The sequence below is a fragment of the Poecilia reticulata genome, chromosome 18 (genome assembly GCF_904066995.2).
Source record: "Poecilia reticulata chromosome 18, P_reticulata-male-v2, whole genome shotgun sequence".
In the NCBI taxonomy this organism is placed as follows: Eukaryota; Metazoa; Chordata; class Actinopteri; order Cyprinodontiformes; family Poeciliidae; genus Poecilia; species Poecilia reticulata.
Window position 1 is genome coordinate 23,249,951 of NC_088847.1, and position 24,539 is coordinate 23,274,489.

Consider the following 24,539-nt stretch of genomic DNA (forward strand, 5'->3'; position numbering starts at 1 on the left):
AATCTAGATATCGGTTCGGTTGAAGTGAACTCTGGTCCGCCTGAAAATCTAGATATCGGTTCGGTTGAAGTGAACTCTGGTCCACCTGAAAATCTAGATATCGGTTCGGTTGAAGTGAACTCTGGTCCGCCTGAAAATCTAGATATCGGTTCGGTTGAAGTGAACTCTGGTCCGCCTAAAAATCTAGATATCAGTTCGGTTGAAGTGGACTCTGGTGCGGTTTGGATGTGAACGCCAAGTGGGCCGGAGACCGCTCCAAAAGGAAGAACTTGTTCTTCATGCCAGTCAAGTTGTGATTGAAAAAAGCCCAACAAATCTCATGCAGTTGCTTGTTTGGGTCGCTAACATAAGACTCTGCATTAGCAACAAGTAGATACGGCAAGCTGATTGTAATTTAATCAAAAACAAACTGATCGCTAATTCCAATTTAAATCCAAACTGAGTGAAAGTTTCTTGTTGCAAAGATTCAGTTTCTACTTTAATATGTATGATGATGTTCATTCTAAGCAGGTGGAATGTATTTGTGGATAATTGTAGCGAAATAATGACAAATAATGTTGGTGAAAACTGAAATATTCACTGCGGAGATGATTGATGTCCATTTGGATATCTGTTAATCCTAACTAGAAATAATTGATTATTAACTTTTTGATTTAAAGACCACCCGCATGGCTATTAAATGTTAAAACGTCTTGCCATAGAGGAGGCGGTGAGTTGAGTTTCGCTCCTTGTGGCCATTTGAAGAACTGCAGTTTTTTTTCTAAAAATCATTTTAGAAAGAAAATTTTCTCCTGAAGTGACACAAATGTAGAAATTATGGACTAAATTAAACTTTTCTGCTTTAAACTAATGTTCATCCATCAATAAAACTTCAATACATGAGTTTTAAGGATTTTTACCTTCTGCATCTTGTCTCTTTTTAATCAATGTCACCGAGTATAAATGCAGTGCTGTGTGCTTGTTTGCAGAGGTTATTATGCAAACCATTAGCTGGATGAATACAGTGCTTTCCCAGTGATATTCCAATAACAGACTGTTTTTTTCAGGGTTGTTATGGTGGTAAAAGTTCACTGGTTTGCATATCAGACCTACATTTTCTGCCTCTTCCATTCATCCAACTTTGGGATAGTTGGCAATAATTTACAGACTTTAAGTGATAAGAATGTTTTGGGCTTGATAATGGTTATATTTTTAGTTTTAGAGCTTTATCATTTGCGACATGGGTTTTCTGTGGAAAAGTGAAGAAAGTTTAATTTCTGCTTTAAATGTTGGCTTTTAGTGGGAAAAAATAAGTTTATTACCTACATCCGTGGTGTGCAGTGGAATCCAAAGCTAATTCTCTTAATGAGGGTAGAAATGAAAGACTTCCTCTTGTTGTGTAAGGTTCACCGCCGTGCCAGTGGGCAAGGCAGCGACCTCCCAGCCCAGCCGGGCCTGAGTGGGAGTGTGAGAACGTGCAACAGGAAGTCATTAAAAAAAACAGTTGTAAACATGTTCGTGAAACATTTTGCTGGATATATATACAGCGCCATTCTTAAAGAGTCAGTGCACTTGGAGCAGAAATAAAGGCGGTGTGTGTTTATGCAGACTATGTCAGGGGCTTTTAGCCTTTTTTCCCCCTGACTGGATAAATTTAGCCTCTGCCTGGGACATTTAGACGGGGGGCGCGCTGTGGTCATCAGGAAGCAAAGTTAAACTCCGTTTAGCAATCAAATCCAACAAAACTAACTAAAACTCTTCTCACCGTTTTCAGGTTGCTTCACCAGTCTGAAAAGTTTATGTAACATTGCAGGAGAAAAGCGGAAACACACAGAAAATGAACATTTTATGACATACTGTAGCTTCTTGCTTCATTCATGATGTGACCAGAAGAGACGCATTTTAGCTCTTCTGCAACAAGTTACTGCTGCAACATCCTGTCTGTACGGGTCTGACTCCCATGAACGCCGCTCATTCAGACAGAAAAGACTGTTCCATTAAATCTAACATGATTCATGATGGATCACAATAACACTGAATTATCATATCCCGTCTTTCTCATGTTTCAGTCTAAGTCAAAATCCCGGCGACTTGCAGAGGATTTTTGCAAAAGTTGGACCTCAAGTTTCTAGACCATAAAAAAACTAATTTTACAGTACAAATTAGTTTTATTCTGAATATCAACTGGATATTAATAAATCAAGATACTTAATCATCAAATGTTTTGAATAATCCAGAGAATTGCTGAAGTTGTTTTCACACTGGCAGACCCGGTTTGATGTGGGACCAAAATTGCAACATTTGTTACATTTTTCAACTGCTCCGTGTCAAACAAACCAAACTAATTGAGAAACCTGTTCCCCTCCTCGCCTGTGGGGGCGCTGCTCCTTTGTTTGAAGGAAACGACACAAAACCCTCTGAAGAAGACACTTGAGCGCAACTTCCTTCTTCACAAAATGTAAACAAAAATGGTGTAGCGTCAGATTTTAATGGTTGTAGGATTTCTCTTTTGTTAAATGTTCTGCCGCTAACACTAAACTAGCGTGTTTGTTTTGGTTGAATTTACCCAGAATTCCCTTCAGTCCTTTAGTGTAAGTTTGATCATTTGTAGTAAATTTGTAGCAACAAAAATATTTCTAAGAGTTCAGCAATGTCCGCTTGACTTACTGTCAGTTCAGTAGATTATTCTACGGATTAATCTTTGGATTAACAGATTAACAATTGAATAGCAAAAGGTGCTTTTTCTTTTCTTTTTTTAATTTATTTTTTACAAAATTTGAACCAGGTGAAGATCAAACTGCTACTTGAGGAGTTTTTGTAGAACATACTTACTATGTTTTTATTTTAAGTGAAAAATTTATGTACTTTTTGTACAATTTTAGTTTAATAACGACTAAATGTGTTGTTGTTGAGTCTGTATACTCCAGCAAACGATTGATTATTTGATTAGTTGACTGTTATTTAAAAAATCATGATTAATTGTTCAGGCTTTGGAAGCACCAAAAAAATTTAAAAATTGCACTAAAAGTATGAATTTTGTCCATATATTGGCATTAAGTTTGAGCTGTTTTATGTTTATGGAGCAAATATTTTAGAGGATTGGCTCTTAATTTTATGCTAAAAACTAGAATCTGTTGCCTTTGAGTTGGAAGGTCTAATAGTGAGCTGTAATCTTAAAAACATTGTATATTTCTTTTTTTTATTATTTAATAAAAGCTGTGATGGAAAATGTCAGGCTAATTGTTGAGGCAAAAGGTTTCTGGCAGAGAGGAGGGCTTTCTGCGGAAATAAAAAATCTCCCATAGCAACTAAAAACAATCGCCTCCTTAAATAAAGTAAACTAAGTCCCAGTAGGATCTTCTCTAAAAAGTCACGTAAGCAAAGTCGGGTTAAAAGTTGAGTTTTCGTCACCAGATGTTGGTCTCATCCTTCTTCTTATCACTTTATTGTAACGTCTAAATGCTTCTGACCCTCGGAGGTCATCAGATGATTCGTGGACAGTTTCAGTAAAAAGAGAAAACCCAGCAGCTGAATTATAGGAATGTAAATAAAGAGCATTTGGAGCTGTGGGAATCCAGCTGCTCTGAAGACGAACCAGTCTCACGTTTTAAAACCACAACTCCGAAGTGGGAACATGCGAATGGCTTTTACTCCTCTTCCTCCCCCGTCCGTCCAGAACCGTCTCCCTCTTCGAATTAGACAATGAAAACAATGAATTTGGTGTCTGTTTCTTTCTCGCCGCCCGCCCCCATCCTGCTTGCCCTCTCGCTCTGACCCCGAGTCGCACTCTTTGGGCCCAAACGGCGACCCCCCGCTCCTCTGTTCTTGTGCGTTTTGGTTTCTCTCTCTGTACTCAGATGTTGGTTTCATCCTCCTGTTTCTTATCTGCGTCTCTGCCTGGCCTGGCTCGTCTTTTTCTCTTTCTCTCTCATCCTCCTTTCTCAGAGATTTCATGCTCCAGCTGCTCTATTATCAGCCTGTCTGAGGTTGTGTTAACTACAACAATGCTGCTACACATACGCTGATGGACAGACAGGCAGGAAGATAGATACTCAATTAGGTGAAACTCCGCTTTTAGTTGAGCTTTTTCTTTCTTTTGGTTGCGTATTTGGTGCCAAACTTGATCAAATTTAGTTTCAGTTTCATCTAACTGCCTGTTTTTGACCAGAAATAACAAAAGCAACGCTAACCAGGAAGTTTTACATCACCAGCATACATATTCAGTTAAATTAACAATTTAACCTAGATCTGTCACAGTGATCAATAACTTAATTCATCGCATGATAAATTAAAACAAACGATTTAAGATTTCTACCAAAAACCTGGATGATAAAAGTGTTTCGGTCTCAACTAAACCGGTTTTTGACGGAGAGTTTTGTTTACAGAGGCTTCATACTTCGTTTTATTGGTTGTTTTGTATATTTAAAATTTATTCCAGTTTCAGTTTTAAATTTTCATTAGAAATTCAAGTTTATTGATCTGTGAGAAAATGTTCTTGCATTATTACCATTATTTTACATGAAAATGGTCTCAAAGCAACTATATTATCGTTTATCGCAATAACTTCTGGGACAATTTATCATCCAGTAACATCTGTTATCGTGACAGGCTGAAAATAAAAACAACTCCAGGTAAATTAGAAGATTAAAAGCAGTCTGAATGCGTCATTTTTATCTTTTAAAACCAAAATGTTCGTTTGGTAGTTTCTGTTTTTCTCTTAGCACAAACGTACAGCAGAGTGTTTTCATCTACCTGCAAAAAACCAAGCGACCTCCGAAGAATTAGGTGGTTTATTATAGATAATCAGTTGTTTTGCTTTAGCCTGAAGTAGCTTGTTGTGGTTCTCAGCGTGTGGCTCACGAGCCTAAAATGAATCTATCCATCTTCTGGGACTGTTTTCTTTAGCTGGAGCCTGAAACTGTTCAGCGAGTCCAGATAAAGTCCGCCGCTTTTATTTAAACCCAGATATGTTCACTTACTTTGGATTTTACTTCTTTATTTTCTTTTTGTACCTAAATACCGTCCAGCAAAAACACGGCCGACATTATCTGGCTCACCAGAGGAAAATTAATCCAATATATAGATATTTTATATATAGATGTGAGTGAGAGCGCTTCATAAAGTCAACAGGGTGGGGCGGCTTCCTCGTTGAGATGACAGAGTCTGAGTGTTATATTGAACACAGATGAGTTTGCGTTTGATGTTTCCACGAGACGGGATTTTTTTTACCTCAACACTGGTGACCTTTGGCCTTAGAGAAAGAAAGCAGGAGAACCTGGAGACAGATTTATGATAAAATCTTGTCGTCTTCTTTTAAAGACAGGGCAGTTCCTGCTGTAGTGAATCTTCTTCTGATGTCTTCTTTCATTTTTCTGCTTTCTTCATTTTATTTATTCTGTTTATTCTGTTTCTTTTTCATCCAATCTTTTTAACTAATTTCTTCTTTCTAGCTGTTTTTCCACAATTTAAACCTTTCCCGGTGTTTCTTTTACTCTAATATACGCAAAATGGCCAAATTAGGAAAGCAGTAACATTGATATTTACTTTAAATGACATTATTGGAGTGTGTTTTTTTGTTGTTGCTTGCAGACAGAATATTAAAATAGAAATTTTAAATGTTTTATAGTAATAAAATCAGCTAATCTGACTGGAGATGTGGAATAAATGAAGCATAGATTTTTGCTTTCAGCGTTTGTCAGTCCCTCCAGTTTTTCTCGATTCTGCAATTGCAGAAATGTACGTGAAACCAACAAGTTTCTACTTTTTTTTTTTTTTGCGAGTTTATTGGAAATTTTGTGGAAAATTGTTCAAAAATCCTGGGATCATGTGATTCTAACTTCCACCTGCAGGTGGCAGTGTTTCTAACTGCTGCCTCAGCCTTTCTTGATGTCAAGTTATAGTTTGTGATCGACATGACGATCACTATAAAGATTCGTTTGCTTGTTGTTTTTGTCCTCATAGCTTTTCTGCTACTTGCAGACTTTTGAAGTGAGGAACATCAGCAAATTTGTGTGGAAAAAAATCACAAAAACAATCATAAAATCCTGGAGTGTCCGAACTATGAAAGGTTGCTGCTGCTGCATGTGTGTCCAGTAGAGTTGGTTCGATTGGGGACCAAAGTTAAAACATTTGTTACATTTTTATCTGCTATGGTTCACACTGTGTCAATCGAACCAAACTCTTTGGTAACCCTGTTACCCTCCTCGCCTGTGGGGGCGCTGCAACAAGAGCTACTGTAGGAAACAACCTAAAAACCTCTGGAGAAGACACTGAACCTTCGTCACAAAATCTAAACAAACATCAGATTTCAGCAGTTGTAGGATTTCTCTTTCGTCTTTGGCTACAGACCAGGAGACGTTTCTCCTGCTAGCGCTACACTCTTTGTTTTGGTTGAATTTACCCAGGATTCCTTGCGCTGTAGTCCACTTCCTGCTTTTGGAGCAGTCTCTGGTCCACTTGGCGTTCACATATGCATTGAAACTGCACCAGAATTCTCTTCAACCCAATAGAAACCTTGATTTTTAGGCCGATCAGAGTCGCTTCTTGGAGTTTGGTTGAATATTTGAACCTCCATAAACGAATCAAACTTTCTATGCAATAAAAATGTATTTCCATTAAAGCGTTTTAAACATGACTGGTGTGAATTTACCCTAAAATTTTCAGCTTTTTCTTTTCAAAATTGGAAATCTGTTGCTTTCTCTCCTGTTAACACTTTGTTCTGGTTACACATTTCTTCACAGTCGTTTTTAAGCCATAAACGATGTGAATAAACTCTAAAGCTAATTCTGTGTTGGTTTTATTTGACTGTTTCTGGTTGCATTCTGGACTGGTTGAGGATAATGGACACAATTTATCAAACGGTCCAGTTTTGTTCCCCACAGTGGAGTTGTATGAAATAAACGGACCAGATAGTTTAAGTTCTGTTGAAAACACAAAATAAATTCCCAACTTTTTTCCCCTTTTTGTTATGTTTTAAAACTTTTATCCATTTCTCCTGTGTTTGGATTATCAAATCTTTGCTCTGTTGTTGTTTGGATTCCTTCAGGATTTCGTCCAAATCCCAGCCATGTTTGTAGTTTTTAGAGCCTTCTGTTCACATATTGGAGCGTAAAGAGAGAATAAACGTGTTTTAAAATAAATCAACATCCTGAACGCAGCTTTACGAGTTTGTGAGACGACTTTTCATTATGAGTTTCAGCTGTGTGTGTGTGTGTGTGTATGTGTGTGTGTGTGTGTGCGTGTGTGTGTGTCTGAGGGTCTTTTTAACTCAAACACACAGAGCTTAAAAGCAGCATTTCCTGCCTCTGAGGATGAAAGCTGCATGATTATTTGTCCTGTGTGTGTGTGTGTGTGTGTGTGTGTGTGTGTGTGTGTGTGTGTGTGTGTGTGTGTGTGTGACTGACCCACTTGAGGCCAACAAATACCACAGGCTCCAGCGTTTGTGTGAATGCTTTCTTCATGGTGTGTGTCAGCGGCAACATGGGCACCTGTGTGTGTTTTCCTAATGCAGTGCTTGTAGATTAGTTGCCAGCCTCCTGTGTGTAAGAGTTTGGCGGTTTGTTCTCGTGCGCTTTGTTTAGAATGACCTAAAAAAAAAAGACCCGACATTCCTCTGCTTCATGACACCAGCGACATTTTTAACCAGGCTAGCTCACCGTCAACCCCAAACAAATCGTTTAAAAAAAAAAGTTTTTCTTTTTTAATGGAAAGTCCTGATCCGCACAGCAGCAAATGAGGCAAAACCAAAATGTTTGAAGGTAAATGTCGCTGCGTCGAACATCACGCTCACATTTACTCCTCCAAACTCTCTGAAAAGATCAAATAATCTTCATTTAATGAGCTTGTTGAGTTTGTGGTTTCTCTTGCTGTAAATAAGGTTTACTGAGCAATATTAGGTTGCTTTGGTTCAACTCAGCAACTTTTTTGCCCGCTACACCTGCGTCAACTTCATTAGATTTGTTTTGGGAATTCCCTTTCAAAGTGAGCCAAAGCTTTAGCTGTAAAAAGGCTAAATCATCCAGGAGGGTCGGGATTTAAACGATGCAGCTTGTGTTTTATCATAAAAATGTCATATTTAGTGAAATAAGAGCTAAAGTTAAAGCTTGAAATCAATTATACTGAGACAAAAGGCAAAGTCTTTCATGTGTGTTTTGTTTTCTTCTTGATCTGAACAGATGAGCTCTGGACAGTTTTTGTGTCGCGTCCTAAATCAGCTCTGCTCAATAAACCAAGTTTAACGTGTTTTAGGCCTCATACAGACATCTGGTGAAAAGTAGAAAACAACAGATCAAATTGTTTTCTCAGCTTTACTGAACTTTACACTAAAGGCAACAAACAAACATTTATGAGGAAATGGATCATGTTACACAACAATATGTTAAAATTAACCCCAGTTCATATTTGTAATTCTCTTAACATATCAAGTTTAACAGAAAGTTCAAATCATCCGGGTTGCGTTCACACCAGCAATGTTTAGTTCGCTTTAATCCAAATCTAGTTTTGTCTAGAAAATCTGTTTCATTTATGATGATGTGAACATGCTAAAAAAAACCAAAAGAGTGAACTCTGGTCCGCCTACAAACCTCTGTTTCTATTAGGTTGAAGTGGCACAGTTTGAATGCACATGTGAATCCAAGTGGACCAGCGACTGCTCCAAAAGCAGGAAGTGGATTGGAGCACACGGCATTCTGGGTAAATCGCAAAAATTTGCTGGTACTCCATTCTTGTTTACATTTTGTGAAGAAGGAAGTTGCGCTCAGTGTCGTCTTCTGAATTTTTTATGTCGTTTCCTCCTTTTATTCTTGGTGCAGCGCCCCCGCAGGCGAGGAGGAGAAAGGGAATTTCAGTTAGCTTGAATCGATGCAGAGTGAAAGTGAACCACAGCAGCTGAAAACTTTACTGATGTTGCAATTTTTGTTCCCAATTGAACTGAATCTACTGGACTATCGTGTGAAAACACCGTTAAAGTAGATAAAGATACTTTTTGTTTTTTTTACCTTTCTACTTCCTTTAGACGACAAACTAAACATCAAATTATCTTTCTCTGATTCCACTGGCATCAGAGCTGGAGATGGGATTCATTTACACACCAGTTCTTGACGCCTGATTCCCATTTGCTGCTGATATTTTCTTATTTATTTTAGCGGCTTCGTCCTGCTAATTAAATGTGATTGCAGTCAGGCTTCTGTGTGAACGTTTTACGACCCCAAAGCGACTCACATGAAAAAGAACGTTGACGTCACACAGCTGCACGTTGTTTACAGAAGTAATGATGGGCTGAGATGTTTACAGATCGATTTCAAACTTGTGAATCAGACAGTATTGTCACAGAATCATAACAAGACGAAGGAAGCTAAGAAAAAATAAAGTTATGTGTCATCAGCGGTTGCTGAGTCATTGTTTACGTCTTTATCAGGTTTGGCTTCTTCTGGTATAGATTTATGTTGCATGTCTCACATTAATTACGTAAAGTCGAATAAAATGCGACATAATTGCTTTTGTAATGTTTTTGACTTGGTGGAAGCGGCATAAATTGGATTTTTTTTGTTGGGGGGTTAAAAAGATTGGAATCGGATCGGATCGCTGCTCAGACTGTCATGAAAAAAATCGGATTTGGAAATGTCTGAGGTTGAAAAGTTGAACATTTGCTCGGAAAATAGTCTGGAAATATGAAATTAATCTCAGAAATGTTCTAGAAAAACCCTGGAAATTTCAAAAATCGAACATTTTCAACTGTTTAGACTTAAAAAATTAAAGGTTTTTGACTTTTTAAAGTCAAAACATTTTCATATTTTTGTAGAAAATGTTTTAGATTAATGTCATAATTTTCTTGTATTTTTTTCTAGAAAGTTTTCTGGCAGAAACTTGCTTCTTCTTTTTTTTATCTACAATGGTCCTAATAAAATATTAGTAATCAATTAAACTCTTTTGAGCAGGAAGCTGCAGCTCATTATTGTCTGAAATGCTTCTAGTTTAATTACCACCTCATTACAGCAATAGTAACAGCAATTCCTCATAAATTATTAAGCATTTAATCTTATTTTTAAGGTTTCTGTTTAAAAAGAAACTGGTACAATAATCATAAAAATGTTTTGCTCTACCTTGAGTCTATTGTTTATGTTCATTTTGTTTCATAATTACGTTTTTGACGGTTAAAACTCGGTCCAGTCGTCCCGGTATCAGTTTCAGTCAAGTTTTATTTCCTGGAAATCTGACTCACGCAGTTCAGGGGCTTTTAAATAATTTGCAGAAAACCTTTTGTAACGCTGGGATTAAGTCATAACCGTGATCTCACTCTTACCACGTGAACGCATCGGCCACGACTGTTTCATTATCATTTCAAGTGATTTCATTTTGTTCCTCTGAGCTTTTACTGCGATGAGACGCTTTAAAGCTTCAAGTGTCAAACATGGGACAATATTTACAGGACAAACACTGCTTAATGTTTAATTTGCTCAGCCGTTTACTCGGTGTCGCAACACAAAAAGAAAAAGAACGGGAAAATCATCAGTCAGCTGTAATTAATAGACAACTAATGCTGACTCCATTAAAGTGGCGGTTAGGGCTGAGTCAGCGTTGTTCAGCGAGCGCACTGGACTCCCGGAAAACAGATTAACTAGACCAGGACAGCGTAATGAGGGCAATAACAACCCAGTTTATTTTAAAAAAAAAAAGAAGAAGAAGAAAAGCAGTTAAAAAAAAAAAAAAAAAGCAAAGTTGTGTGCTGTCTGTGAAATCCAAGCAGACAGAGAGAGTCACGCTCTTTTACAGGAAAAGGAATCAGAGAGCCGGTGTGTCACAGCAGGTCTGGGTTTTACTCCGAGGTTTGTCCTGCTGACTCACTGAGGCAGGAGGAGGATTTATTCATCTGGAGATACAATTACAGACTCAATCAGACGCGAGGACCGACGGAAATATCCGCCTGTATCAGGATCACCTTTCTGCAGTTAGCTACAACTAACAGAAACTGAGAAGAAAACTGTTTTGTTGATAAATGGGGAAGAACTTTAACCGACTGGAACTATGTCATGCATTTATAAAACTAACTAAAGCATACTGAAATTATAGATATAATATTAGCCTTTTGAACTGATGTCGCCAAATTGCGTCGCTCCATGTCTGTTGGTTGTTCCAATACGAATTGAACACAATTTTTAAAAACTTTTATTATCTGTTGAGTCTTAATTACCCCATCGATGTAAACGTAATCACAGTACTTTAGCCTTTTTGAATTCCGCACATAAAAATATGAAAAAACTAAAACTACTATAACTTAAAAGAGCTAGCAAACGCACTCATTAGTTTAAAGCTAACTGATTTAGATAACCAAAATAAAAGTAAACTTTAATAAATAAATAAAAAAAATCCAAAACTGTTATAAATGGGGTTAGGACGAGGTTTTGGTTTGTACTTTCAGATCTGATACAAAGTAAATCTGTTAAAAGTCTCTATGTATTTATCACTGACTGAAAAATGATTATTAGTTAATAATTATTACGTTTTCTGGGGTTATTTTTTGTTTTAAATATTTTAAATCCTGCCACACTAGTGACATGACCTTACCTGTTTTATCCAGTTTTCGCTCCACGTCGTTACTTTTACTTTTAAGTAGTTATGAGGCTCAGTGGCGGAACCTTAAACCGCAGCAGTTACTAAGCAGGTTGTTGCTAGGTAACCACAGAATAAGTGAGTTGCTAGGTAACCAAAGAGCGAGTGGATTCCACCAAACTAGCTTATGTAGCTGTGAGAGGTTGAGCGGCTAAAGCCTAATTCCCCCAGAATGCCGTGCGGTTCTGGATCGGAGTTCAGTGAAATTATTGAAAATATGACTAAGAGGTTAAAGTTGGCTGAGTCAAAGAACGATGTTTTTGCCAACAGGAGTAATTTGGTGCTGGACAGGATGAGAGTGTTGTAACCAACAGGAGAATATAACTGCAGTAGCCACCTTTCAACCCAAAGAGGGCAGCACTGAGACGGTTTCAAGATAAATAATGCAGAATTGATCATATTTTGGCCTGTTATGATAAATTTCACTGGATGATAAATATTCCCAGAAGTTATTGTGATAAATGTTAACATTGATTATTTGAAACCACTATCAATAATAATAATAATAATAATAATGCAAGAATGTATTCTCAAAGATGAAGAAAATTTTAATTCTAATGAATATTTAACACTTGACCTGAAAGATATCTTAAATATTAAAAATAAAGAAAACAACAGATAAAATAGATACTTAAGTCTCTGTAAACAAAATTGTCCTTCAATTAAAGAGTAGAGATCAGACTGAGGAGTTTTATCATCCGGTGTTTGGTAGTAAGACGGAGAAGAGAGAAAAGTGATAAACACATGGAAATTGAGTTTGTTTTAATTTATAATGCTATTCATTTATTTATTGCTTATTGTGACAAAAATATCATAATCATAGTAACCATTAAGAAGCAATGTGGACAGTTTTTCTGGAAAAATAGCTGATTTTGGGTTTAGTTGCTCATTTTAAACACCAGATATACTTTAACACATGCTGTTTAACTGATTTCTCTTAAGCTCTGTGATTTTCTCCTAAATTTCAAAGCTTTTATAAAAACTGCCAGATATCTCCACAGACTCCACCAAAGCTTTGATTTGTTGTTAAAATCCAGCAGCATCCGGGTTGGTACTCGACTCCAGCTCTGTTAAATACCCGTTTCTGTCTCGGATATAATTACGCTGTCTGATAAAATGATTATGCTGGGATATTTCCAACTGTGGCCGGCTCGCTATTGGAGCATGTTCATTTCCTCTCGCCAAAGTGCTCCGGCTCACCTTCAGCCCTTTAATGCAGAATGACACGTCTGCTGGTTGGGAGACCTGCTTGCATCCCCTGACGGCTCAAACGGTGTCATTTTGCATTAAATAGATTGTGTTTTGGAGCATAATGTTCCTGGGTGGCTGCAAAAAAAACCAAGCGTTGCATTACTGAGCTGATGCACCCGCTGCAACGAGAGCCTGCAGAGGACTCTGATATTTACTGATTCCTTCTCTGATTAGCTCAGAAACACCAGGCATTTCAGAATCCAGATTGGTAATAAATAAAAGATAAACACGTCTTTATTGGATATTTATGTGTTTATTCATTTGATGAAGGTTTCTTGCACATATTTTTATGCATCTTGTTCTCGTAGTAGTAGAAAAACATCACAAAACAACAAAAAATCCCACAAAATCATGGATTTTTCTCGGTTTTTGCTTGTGATTTAATCATAGATCTGCATTGTAGCAAATAATAGATAATAAGAACAGGATGCTTTTTCTATTTGAGCTTAATTTTATTTTTCGTATCGTTAAACTGCGCAAAAAATATTACGAATATTACAATTTTATTCAACTTTATTTTCATACAACTTAAGTCTCAAAATGTTACGACATTATTTTCGTATTATTTAGAATTTTTCTTGTACAACTTTTATTCTCAAAATATTATGACTTTGTTCTTGTATTACTGCAGCTTTTTTCACATGTTATTACGACCATATTCTGGTATTATTATGACTTTATTCTTGTGTTATTACAACAATTTTTATATTTACATTTTGTTTGTTCTACAACTTTTATTCTCAAAATATTATGACTTTATTTTTGTATTATTTTAACTTTATCCAGGTAATATTATGACTTAGTGATACTATTTCAACTTCATAATTGCACAACTTTATTGTTGTAATTAAAAAGCCTTGGCCCAATACTGTGTTTTAAATATACAAATAACACTTTGAAAATTTCTCTGACTATTTTATGAACATTCCTCTTTACATTTTAGGACTAACAGCATTCCACTTTAAATGCTGATTAGAGAAAAATCTGTTTCTTTTAAGCAAAGCTACCAAATAAATGACGTTTTATTGGTTTATGTTTAATTTGTGGCTACAGCTGGCCGTAATGTTTCGCTCTGAAACATTAGCCTGACTCCAGCGTAACTGTAATAATGAAGCAGCGCTCTCTGGTTTCCATTGACGGACTGATAACAGAGTTAACTGCCTTATAAAGTGCTGCAGTTTGTGTGTAATCAGATGCTATTGACAGCCCCGTAAATTAGGACACAGCTACAGCTGCAGACTTCCTCCGACGGAGTCCCACAGTCTGATCGGATCTGGGGAAAATCACGCCGCAGAACGCCGTAGTATTTCTCCGCTCAACGTTGAGCGTCTGAAAAACGCGTCCAGGTTTCTGTCTCTGGAGAAAGCTGATCAATGTGAGCAGGTTGGTAATTGCTTCACCAGCTGCTGCTTTCGAGGCGTTTCTTTCCGTTTTTAAAAGCTGGATTCGCCCTCCAGCTGCACATAACCAGCAACAAAACAAAGCTGAATATTTAACCTAGGAGGGATGGAGGAAGGCCAAAAAAAGCAAATGATAAAGCAGTTTTATTGTTCCGGTAGTTAGCAGGGTGATATATTGCCTCCTCACTGGACGTTTCTCCTCAAACCTTGCTCTAATTAACCAGATTACTCTTCTCTGCTGGGAAAGTGTTATTGTTTGTGTCATCTCTGGGCCACCGTAGCTGGAGGAAATATTGCGGTGCTTGTTACTGTCAGGAACAGTCGGCTCATTTGGAAAACACACAGAGCTACCAGTGACACTTGATAACCTTTTAATAAAGAGCTTCATGTCAGATTATATTTATACAGATGAACTCTGGTGGTGGTGTTGGAGACGCGCTGGTTTGTATTGGGAAAGACAAAAAAAGCAAACAATATAATAAAAAAAGCAACGTAGCACCAATAAGCAACAATAAATTGTCCCAGAAGTTATTGCGATTAATGATAATATTGATGTTTTGAGACCATTTTCAAGTAATATAATAGTAAAGGAATAAATGACACGAGAATGGAGCTGCTGCAATAAGCAATAAATAAATTAATCGTATAATAAATTTAAATTAGCTCAACAATTTCCATTTGCTCTCTTTCTACAAAAAACTGGATGGTAAAGGTCTGCAGTCTGGTTTTTTTGTCTCAACTAAACCTTTTTCTGAAGGATAATTTTGTTTATAAAGACTTTATAACTATAATAATAATTCAAGAATGTGTTCTTTCATTAATATGGCATTATATTACTTGACAATGGTCTCATAACAGCAATATTATCGTTTATTGCGATAATTTCTGAGACAATTCATCATCCTGCAAAATTTATCATAACATATTCTCAAAGATTAATAAACTTTAACTTATAATAAACATTTAACACTGAAACTGGAAGGTGTTTAAAATATGAAAAATAAATAAAACAACAGAAACAACAAATAAGATTAATCGTGAAGCTTTTGAAAACAAAACTGTCCTTCAAAGAAAAGAGACGGTTGAGACCAAAACACCAAACTGAAAACTTTGGTCGTCCAGATTTTAGTAGAAATACAGAGAAAAAGAAAAACAATAAATAATGTAAATGGTAATTACTGAGATTGATAAATCTATTATGAGACTAATTGATTCATTGATAATGGCGACAGGTTTACCTGTCCATCTCAAAATGCTTCAAATTGCTGCTCATTTATCCAATTATATTACAATATTTCAATTCTGTGTTTTTTGTGTGAATTATTTGTATTTCTTTTTAAAAATGTCACTTCAAAACCTATTTAGTCAAAAACATCTATTTCTAAAAATGACAACCGACGATGCGTGCAGCAGACGATAAATTGTCCCAGAAATGATTGCGATAAACGATAATATCGTTTGTTTTGATAGTATCACACGTTATAATGATATTGCAACAGGCTTACCTGTATGCTGTGTTTTAAGGAATCTAAACATTCAAACCCTTACGATTATAGTACAATATTTAAATTTTCAGTTGTTTTTTTGTGTGAATAATTTGTGTTTTATTTAAAAAAATGCCACTTCATGACCAATTTAGTTGCCTTAGTATGGCTTTAAAAATCCCCTTGCGTGTCTGAAAAGTGTTTATTGGTCTAAGTGTTTGCTACATTGGATTTTTATTCATCACAATTACAAATTTTGTTGGGTAATAAACTAATAAAGTGTCCCAGAAGTTTTGGGGATCAACGATAACATTGTTTCGACAACATTTTCACATAAATTATTCTGTGAGACCAATAAACTTTAATTTTTACTGGAATTGGAAGACATTTTAAACATCCCAAATGAAACAATAGAAACCATGAATAAGTGGATTACCACATTTCTCTAAACAAAGTCAGAATGGAAATGATGGCACTTTCTTGATAATTAAAAGCATAAAGGATCCAGGTTGCGTTAATGAACTCTGAATTTGTTTGGTGACCTTTAACCTCCCCGTTTCCTGTTTGATTACGGCGAATAAAGGCCACCAGAGCCAGAAAACAAATGAAAAACGTCAAGTTGTTGCATCTTTGTGAAGACAGATGCTTCTAAAATCTGATCTATTTGAGGTAAGTATGGAAAAAACACAGAATAATTGTTCTTGGCATGACTTTCAGCTGACAGGATAAGGGAAAGATTTCCCTCATATGTTCCTGATGGTTGATTTTCTGTAAATGATGCCAAATGTTTCAGTTTGTCACAGATAAACCATCTGTTTCGTGTGATTATCAGCGGAAAATACGACTTCTCTTTTTTTTTTAAATCTGGTCAGAGTTGCTGTGAAAGTCCTGCAGCTAAAGTCACTTTGTCGCCATGAAGCAGTTTAATGTTTCCGACTCCAGATTAGTTGTTATAAGGTGTAAAAAAGGGGAATTAAAACGGTTTAACTGGGTGTGCTAAAGCGAAGCTGCAGCCTGAGAACGACGACAGTCAGTTGTTAATAAAGTTGATGTGTTAGTTCATCATTGTAAAAACTTTACAACTCTTTCAGTGCTTATCATTTTTATAATAACCAGCTCCATGTGTGTTATTTATTACAGTGCTGTTATCAGCTCTGTAATGGCTCTCTGTTTTTCTCCGTGTGTGTGACCGCGCCGACCCACCGCGAGGGCGTAATAGAATAAGCACTAATCTGTGTGTGTGTGTCTGCAATAATACTATATTCTGGAAGATTCACTGTGTGTGTTTATAGAAGAACTGAGCTCTATGTGTGTGTGTGTGTGTGTGTCCACCCTGACCAGTGTAAACTAATATTGATTCAGCTGTTGGTGTTATGTACTAGTCATAAAACTGGACTTATTGTAGGATCTAGGCTTACCTTCTGACTCTGCGACTGTTTTCTCATGTGTTTGTAGTTGGAGTGTGTCTGCGTGTGAGCGTGGGTGGATTTTAAAACCCGCTTTACGCGTCACACCGGGGCTTTTCTCCTTCATTTTAAACGTTTCATGCTTGAAAATCAAGAGGAAAGATGGTTGATTTTTCTTGTTCTGCTGCCAAACGACCAACTGGGCTCACTACTGCCCCCGTGTGGTCACGTTTTTCTGAAGAAACGCATGTAGATTTCTTTGTCAATGCTTATTGTATCTTATAAGCTAATCTTAAAAGCTAACTTTTAGAGAGCTAAAGACAGCAAAACCTCTATCATTACAAGCAAAAGCGCATTTTAAATTCTTTTAAAAGTTTTCATGTTTACATAGATCCACGTTTTTGTTCATTAATTTCAACAGCAAGAAACTATGACGCCGTATTTTGGTCAGTGTAGGTAAAGAAGCAAAGAGGTGTAAATTTCTGCCAAAAAACTAGAAAAAAGCAAAACATTTGCTCGAAAAAACTCAAAGATTTTTAGGTTGATTTCAGAAGTTTTGAAAGAAAAAGTCCAAATAAAAAATAAAAAAAAACTTGACATTTTGAGATAAATTTCAGAAATTTTCTATAAAAAAAACAACATTCTGAGTTTGAAAAGTGTAAAATTTTCTAGAAAAAAAACGGAAATTTCTGAGTTTGAAAATTTGCTGGAAGTTTCAAACTTCTTCCCCCCCATTCGCCCATGAAATTTTGAGATTGATCTCAGAAATGTAAAATTTTTTTTTTTGAAATTTCTGAGTTTGAAAAGCCAAAAAATTACTAGAAAAAACAAACGTAAATTTTGAGCTTAATCTCAGAGATCCTTTAGAACAAAAACCTGTAAATGTCTGAGTTTGAGTTTAAAGAGTCAAACATTTTCGACTTTTGAAACTCCAAGGTATCCGTGTTTTTTCAAGAAAATTTTACTGTGAATGTACACAATTTCCAGGCAGATTCAAGAGCTGAGTGATGATAACGATTGAATTAAACTCAATATTTTAAATGAATTCCTCAATAAATCCAAACTGAATGAAGGTTCTTCAGAGACCAGCATGTGAAACTTTAGCTTGTGTCGCAGATGAGATGATTAAAAGCAGAAATTGGGTAGAAAATGAGTAAAAACGGCGTCTGAGATGGAAACGTTGCGTCCGAAATCAGAAACCGCGACCAGGAGCCACGACACCACGCTGCATCACCTTCTCATCCGACCAGGACGGGAGGTCCAACTGTGAGCAATCGGGCTCCAGCTGGGCCGGACCTCCATTTTCGCCTGGCGTGACGCAGAAGCAGGACAAACGTTTTTTATCTCTGGACTCGGAAACGTCTCTGAAGCTGTTAAACGCTGCTGCTGTTGGAGGGACGGAGAGAGAAATTGAGACTGTTTGTCTTTTGGTGTCCTTGTGTTGCTGTTGCGTGTGTGTGTGTGCGTGTGTGTGTGTGTGTGTGTGTGTGTTGTGTGTGTGTGTGATGTATGGGGACGGTGAGTAATACTGCATGTGTCATTCTGTGTCCCCAGAGTTTTCTTCATCTCTTCTTCCTCTCCTCTCTCTGTCCCATCTGTCTTTCCTGTCCCATCTCCTTCTCTTTCTTTATTTCTTCATCTCTCTTCTTCTTCTCCTTTTTTTTTTCCCCTGGTCACATTCCTGTCCAGCGCTCAGAGTGTCATCCTAGTTTTCTGCTGACTCTATGCTTTTCTGATGCTCTCACACACACGTGCGCGCACACACACACACACACACGCACACTCCAGCTGTTGGGACGGTGGGTGTTTATTGGATTGTCTGTGTCCTCTATTTAAATAAGGAGAATAAAAGCAGGAAGCGAAGTGACGAAGGAAAGAATGAAAGGAGGACAAGAGAGATGAGAGATTGCAAATTACACTGTAGATCAGTGTTTCTCAACCTTTTTTGGGCCAGCGCCCCCCAGCCTTTATCCAGGTCCCTCACCGCCCCCCACCAAAGAATTTGTAGGCTACTTTGCACTGACTATTATTTTATCATTAATATTACCATCACTATTGTAGATGTTTTGGTTTTTATGCTTGTTTCTGTAAATATCATCAAAAATAATTTCCCAGAGAACAAAAAAGTCATGGGAATAGAAATTATTTTCACAGGCGTCTACAAAAAATGCATCGAACATTCAAGTTAAAATCGGTAGGAATAACAGCAGCCAGTCAGAGTGGAAACACATTTATTCTGTCATTTTCTAGTTTTTAAATATTCCACAAAATGAGCAGATAAAAGATGTTCAACATGCCAGTTTAAACTTTGAACCATTTGCAAAACGACTGAGCTCTGCAGCATTAAAACATGGATAGAACTGTAACTACATTAATCATAGCTCTTCTTCTCTTCAGTGTTTGTCAGTTTCTGGTGGTGCAGCTCTGTGCTGCCTTCAGGAGAATGGGACATCAGTGTATCATCCATAAAACTTCACCCACATGGCATTTATTGTGCAAACCAGAGCTTTCAGTGGAAAAACTAAAGTTCCAGATCATTTTAATGCCATACAAATATGAGACAGAAACATGGATTATATCTTTATATAGACCTGTCTATTGATTATAGATTAATAGTTTTACTGGACAGGAATTACAAAGAACAAATCTGGTTCTTAATCAAATCCTAATGAGTCAAATTCAAAGTGTCATGGAGTCGTCAGCCTCATGACATTAACACTGACATGAAAAATAATATTGAAGAAATAAATGTATCAAATCTAATTAAAAACATAAATAAGTGATCAGTTCTTTACTGTTATGGTCTGTAAGATATATTTATTCTCAGTACTAGATGTGGTCTCAACAAGCCCATGGCACTTCAACAATATTATTTTACCTTTTATCTGGAAATAGTGTCTGTTTATTCTTGACATACAGTCTCTGTATTAATTATTGCTCGAAAGGTCTTGCCATACCAGTTTATTCCTCTGTATTTACTTTAGTTTCTTAGTTTATTCTTGCATTTTGTTCTTCATTCATTTCCATTTAGTTTCATTAGATTAGTTTTATCCTCTCTTGGTTTATTGCTATGTCCACTTTAGTTTCTTTCCTGTTGCTAGATTTATTTTATCGTTTATTGACCATCAGTAATCTTCACTCATCACCTGCTGCGCCGCCTAATCGTCATGTGTTTCACATCATGTGTTGATTTTTCACTGTTCAGCGTCGGATTCTCTGTTTTTATGCCATAATTTACATCTAGTTTGTGGCTCCGTTTTATGTCCCGCTTCTCCTGTTTCAGAGTTTTGCACAATGTGCGCATGTTTTTTTTTAAGCCCCTAAGGTGCAGGGCGGTGGGGAAGCGTATCGATGGGGAAAAGACAGACTGACATAAACATTTTAAAACAACGGAAACAATTTCTGCATTCTGATTATTGAAATTTAAAAGTGCTGTGTTGTTCAATCACCCCCGTTTCATACCGGACCACTTACAGCACCAGTGTTAACGCTATAAAATGATCGCTCTCTATCGAGGTATCACCCATGGAGGGATTTCTTTAGTTAAATAGGTTCATTTTTCAGAGGGATACACAGTGAGGGTATCGTGATTTTAGCTACCAGTAGCAGGAGAGCGGAGCTGCGCCAAGAAGCTAACAGAAGCTAACAAACACTGAATAGAAGAAGAAGAAGAGCTGCCATCGACACCGTTGCAGCCAAACATGATTTAATGTTACACAAGACAGTTTTACCAAGTTGCTCAAAGTCTAAACTGATATTGTTGTGCATTTAAGGTGTAAAGTTTACCTTCGAACAAACACCCTCCAAAGGCATCCCAGCGCCCCCCTTTGGTAAAAATGTCCGCCAGCGCCCCCTGGGGGGCGGTACCGCCCACGTTGAGAACCGCTATCTTTGAAGAAGAAGTGTTGATTAATGACTAAAAGGTTCATCTTATCTAATATATAGATTCATTACATGCAATTAACGATTTTAGTTGTTGATAAATCAACAAATAATGAGATTAATCAACAATTTAGACGATCAATGAACTACTCTGATAATTAATCTACTTTTCTGATGGTTAAATGACTATTCTAGTATATAGTCGATTAGTCATTTTTTTAAAAATTGGCACATTTTGCAGATTTTTAATTCAAGCTTTTTATATTTTTTTCTACAATTTTGTTTTAATTACTTCTCTGAATCTGTATCCTTTAGTTAACGATTAATCAATTACTAAATTAGTTGATGATTATTTCAATAATCGATTAATCACGATTAATCGTTTCAGCCCTACACTCAATTGATGCAAATGTTTTATTTTTGTTCAATATTATGGGGAAAAAAACAGAAATTCAGTTTCTTAGATGATTTCTTTTTCTTTTTTCAAATTTTACAACAAAATGAATCTTCTGTTACAAAAGAAAAACAATTTTGTAGAATGAGGTGATTAATATTAATATGGAAAAATGACCAGAGACGAGCCAGCTGCTTTTAAAAGCCTTTTCTAGATGCTATATGAACAACAGAAACAAAACTCATTAAACAACCATTTCTTATTGCGCCCGTAATCAAAAGAGAAGAACCACAAACTGTAGTAAATCAGAAAATGGTTCATAATTTGGAATAAAGTGCATAAATTTTATTTATTTATTTATCTTTTACTTTTTAATCTGGTAAAATGTAGCTGTAAGAAAACTGGATAATAACTGGAAAGAGATTTTTACTCATTTTTCTTAACATATTGGTGTCGGTCCGATAAGTAAAACTGGGTCCATATTAACAACCGATATTTAATTCAACGTTGTTAATGTTTGTGTTTGAGGAAGTGAACTGTTTGTTACATTATTTATCTATAAAGCCCATAAATATTGATAATTGGCCATTATATCGTCCCAAATTTTCATATTGTTGCGTTCTTAGTGTTACTTTACTCTCGCAAAAGTGAGTAAATACTTAATTTTCTTCTATAATAAAGGTTAAATAACAATCAAATCACTATTCTCATTCTGATTAGACATATTTTAGGTGATGTATTTCAAGTTTATATATATTTCAGAGATGAAGAAGTGTTGAAACATTTTCAAAAATAAGTAAAACGTTAATCTGGCTTCTGTTCAAGCACTTATTATCATTTTGTATTTAAATGTGAAGAACCGTTTGACCCACAGAGTCCTTCGATGTCTGGTGTGGAGAATATTCATACGGGAGGTCGAAATTTATGTCTGCGGCTGTAAAAGGGATTTATCAATCCTGAGTGTTTTACAGTCTGACAAGCAGCAGGAAGCGACGACTCGATCTGCATTCAGACTAAACAAAAACCATGCTGTAAACGCTGCGCTCGAGGGTTTTAGTTCCCAGCAGAAAGCGTCGAAAAGACGGCTTTTCTGGAAAAAGAAAAAGCTTTGATTTTATTTTCTTCACATTATTCACAATCACATCTACGGCTCCCTGGAGTAGCGACAAACTGCCGCCGAATATTAAGATTCATTTCTTGGCTCACAGGAATATGACGGACGATTTGTCACTGCCGTTTAACCCCGCAGTCCTGCAGACGTTCAAATAAGCACATAGACGTCGTCATTGGCTGCGCGACGCGCCGCCGACGCTTCGGCGGCCGAACAACACGAAACCCGACAATTACTCAGCAGCAGATCGCGAAACAAAACCAAGGAGGAGTCAAACAGCAGAGTGTCGGCGTGTTTTAAAAGTGTTTTTGTTCCTGAGGCGCCTGAGCGTAATCTGAACTCTTCTGTGCTAGTGGGGCTGTTGTGAAGTCGGTTGCCACGGTAACGGGTGCGCAGAAAGCAGGAAAAGTAAAAAAAAAAGAAAGTATGAGCGGTTTAGACTTGTTCTTCTTATTTTCCATTTCTCGTTTCTGAAAGTTGAATAAACGACACAAACTGGACTAATCAGCAAATCAGGTTTATTTTTGTTTTATTTAGTCGCGTTTTAGTTTCGCTTAGTGTTGACTGTATTGAAAGTAGTTTTCAAATAAGTTGTATGCAAACAAAATAAGCCTAAAGCAAGAGCAAATGTAGAAAAGTATGGACTTATTTCTACACTCAACCCTTTTACATCTGTAGCATCGTCCAATAAATCACTATTCATGTGAATTTGGTTGTAAGTTTTGGTATTTTCTAGTACACTGCATCCATAGTTGCATGTCTTAAGTTGTTACAATTATTTTTAAATTTTTGTTTAATTTCTTCCTGTGTGAACTTGTGTCCTTAATAAAAGTGATGATGATGATGGTTAAATAGTATTAAATATTATCAAACTTTGTCTCCTACAGCAGCAATTATGGAAAATTAAATAAATTGTCCCAATACAAAGGAAAAATTAGTTTAGTCCTGTGTTGTGGCAGAAACCAAACTGTTGTCGCGATAAAGGGTGCGAAAAACGACATTCTCAAAGATCAATAAACGATAAATTGTGTCGAAGATTTAACACTGAAACGAGAAGACACTTTAAATATTCAGAATAAATTAAATGAACTATAAAGTCTCTGTAAGCAAAATTGTCCTTAAAAAGTGATTAATTGAGACCAAAACAATAACTGAAAACTTTTATCAATTATTATTGTTGAGTTTGTTTTAATATATAATGCGATTAATTGATTAATAGATTTATTGCTGTGTTTGTTTTTGAATCAGTCAGATGTTTCAAAATAAATAAAACTTATATTTTAGGTTTCCTTGTCCCGGAATGTAGAAAAAGATGACTAAAAATATCAATAACAGCAATAAATTATACATCAAAGAGCAAATTAAAACCGTCTTCTTTCCGTTTTGTTTTTTTTATCTCCAAAGTTTGGAGTCGGAAAAGTTTGAATCTTCCTGGTAATTTTAAATGTTACTGTGGGAAAAAGTGACTGTGCAGGTGCGTTGCTGGTCGGTGCTCCTTTAAGCGAGGCTAGCAGGTTAAAGATGGACTGCAGAGACAGCAGAGCGAAAGACAGGAGGAAAATGAAGAGAGGCCGAGATAAAAGATGGCCGAGGCAGGAAGAGAGAGCAGATGCTCCCAAAGAACAATGGAGGAATAGAGGGATATAAATGATGGCCGCCGAAAGAGGGAGGAAAATGAAGGGAGAGGGACAGATGAAAGATGACAGGCATGGGAAGACGGCAAAAGAGAGAGAGAGAGATATAAAAGATGAGAGGTGGAGGAAAGAGCAGCGGAAGAGAGAGGGAGTGAAGGAGGGGTGTGAAAGGAGAGAGAGATGACAAGACGATGAAGAGGAGGAGGAGGAGAGGTGAGCGTCCTTGCACTGTCAGAGGCGATCGATGGCACATCATTTACATTACACTGACTTAACTGCAGAGAGGGATGGAGGGATGGAGGCAGGAGAAAGAGATTGATAGAGGAGGAGGAGGAGGAAGGAGAGGACAGATAAAAGAAGTTGGGAGTGAGGGATGGACTGGGTGAGGCGG

At 36.8% G+C, this 24,539-nt stretch overlaps 1 protein-coding gene and 1 long non-coding RNA gene across 4 annotated transcripts in view; one reads left to right on the forward strand and one right to left on the reverse strand.

The window, feature by feature from the left end:
• The window catches only part of LOC103481242 (dachshund homolog 2), a 102,961-nt gene that overhangs the window by 24,886 nt on the left and 53,536 nt on the right, over positions 1-24,539 (forward strand). The window lies entirely within an intron of this gene.
• LOC108166091 (uncharacterized) overlaps positions 1-24,539 on the reverse strand; it is a 52,915-nt gene that overhangs the window by 23,602 nt on the left and 4,774 nt on the right. Inside the window, exon 1 of one of the 3 annotated variants that reach the window (XR_014084808.1) lies at positions 11,542-17,758. The exons of 1 other annotated variant lie outside the window; for it this stretch is intronic. This is a non-coding gene — a long non-coding RNA (uncharacterized LOC108166091). Of the gene's footprint in view, positions 1-11,541; positions 17,759-24,539 lie in introns of those variants that run through there. One more of the 3 variants, XR_001776373.2, reaches the window with a different exon arrangement.